Source organism: Sapajus apella, unplaced genomic scaffold (assembly GCF_009761245.1).
Source record: "Sapajus apella isolate SASKATOON/1434 unplaced genomic scaffold, GSC_monkey_1.0 scaffold66, whole genome shotgun sequence".
NCBI classification, from domain to species: Eukaryota; Metazoa; Chordata; class Mammalia; order Primates; family Cebidae; genus Sapajus; species Sapajus apella.
Window position 1 is genome coordinate 3338027 of NW_022437006.1, and position 2032 is coordinate 3340058.

The window sequence follows — 2032 nt, forward strand, 5'->3', positions numbered from 1 at the left end:
GAAATATAAAAGTATGAATAAATAATTACCCAAAGGACTAGTGTTGATTAAAATAGGCATTTGAGGAATCCACTACAAAAAGTTCAGCATTTGTAAATTCTATTCGCTAGAATATTAAAAAGCACCACCATTTTGTCAAACAGATAACAGAAAACTAGTGTGTATTTCTATGCTATTCCTATCTTCACTCACCAAGCATTACAGGAACTGTCCTGTGAAAACCAGAGTTAGTGATAGATAGCATTTACTTACTTCAATTTCCTCTGATCAATGGTAGTCAGAATCTGACAATGGAAATTGATTCTTGTATAATATTGGACTCTGCTAGGAAATGTAAATCTTAAGTCTTTTTTTTTTTTTTTTTTTTAATTCAGTCTACATACAGACTGTCAAAAATTGCCAATGCCGACTATATTGAAAGTTGTCATGGCGGGGTATTGGGAAAAGTTTTCAATTAGCAATAATGGCTCTTCAGATAAACCTCATTGGCTACGATACTGCCACTGTGCAAAGCTATAACCAGTCTTAAAAACAGAATCCCAGCACTTTGGGAGGCCAAGGTGGGTACAACACAAGGTCAGGAGTTCAAGACCAGCCTGTCCAACATGGTGAAACCCCATACTTTTCTAGATTTTCACCTTCTTCAGTACACATTACTAAAAATACAAAAAAACAAATTTAGCTGGGTGTGGTGGCACGTGCGTATAATCCCAAGTACCCAGGAGGCTGAGGCAGAGAATTGCTTAAACCCGGGAGAGGTTGCAGAGTTGAGATAGTGCCACTACACTGCAGCCTGGGCAACAGAGCAAGACTCCCTCTCAAAAACCACCACCACCACCACAGAATCCAGTATCCAGTAGCCTAGGCAAGTGCAGTGGACAGTAAACTGAGAATGAAGTCATAACTTCATTTCTTTTCTTGAGTGCTCACTCCAGAAGTTGGCACAGGCAAATATAACAACATTTTTTATTAAGTGTTTTTACTGACTTCTGAAAAAGAATCTTTAATTCTGATGACCCTTCCTAAAATATCTTTTTTTTTCATGTATTTTGGTTTTAATGTATATGTTTTACATTTTAAAAATATATATGATTGCTATTATACAGTCAGTAATTGTTTAGAATTATTCACATTTTCTTTGATTATCATCCCTTCTTGTTACTTACAGCTTCCATATGGGATATCTTTCCTCCTGCCTGAAATAAACTTGAACTAAAGCAGAAACTTCTTTGTGTGTGAAGATCTTATTGTGGCAAGCCATCTTTGTTTTTTGTTTTTTAAATATTACCTTACTTCGAAATATGTTATTGGGAATAGAAATCTAGATGACAGTTATTTTTCTCTTAGCTTATTGTAAAGATGACTTCACAGTATTCTGTTTTCCATTGTGGCCAATGCAAAGCAGTTTGAAGTCTAATAGTAGATACAGTACTTTGAAGGCCATCTATATAGATTCGTAGGTATGTAGGTAGGTAGATTTTATATATATACACGCATACACACACAGACACACAAACACACACACACACACACACACACATATATTCCTTTCTGCTTGCTTTTAAACTTTTACCTTTTGTCATTTTCAGATTCACTAAGAGGTGTCTTCGTATAAATTTTGTAGATTTTTCTTATATTTATCCTGCTTGGGGTAACTAGAATGCCTTAATCTATGGTTTGGTGTGTTTCATAAATTCTTAAAAATTCTCATTCACTATCTTTTCAGTGTGTCTTCCTTATGATTCCTCTCATCTCAAAGCAACAGTTAAACGTATGCTAGACCATTCCACTCTCTTCTCCTTCCGGCCAACCTCTCTTTCATATTTTCCATTCCATGTCTCCGGGCTTAGTCTGAATACCTTCTAGACATCTACAGTACTCTAATTCTTTCCTGAAATGGATTTCCTATGCTATTAAATGCATCTTCTTTTCCAGGAGTTTTGTTTTTTTCAAATATTTTAGATTTCTGATTCTCTTTATGTTTTCAAATATATTAAATATATTTCCAATATCTACAGTTTTGGTCAATTTT

The 2032-nt window shown here is 34.8% G+C and overlaps 1 non-coding gene across 1 annotated transcript; it reads right to left on the reverse strand.

The window, feature by feature from the left end:
- Positions 1-374: 374 nt before the first annotated feature.
- LOC116530423 lies at positions 375-515 on the reverse strand. The gene has a single exon (XR_004259986.1). It is a non-coding gene; the product is annotated as a U4 spliceosomal RNA (small nuclear RNA).
- Positions 516-2032: the final 1517 nt, after the last annotated feature.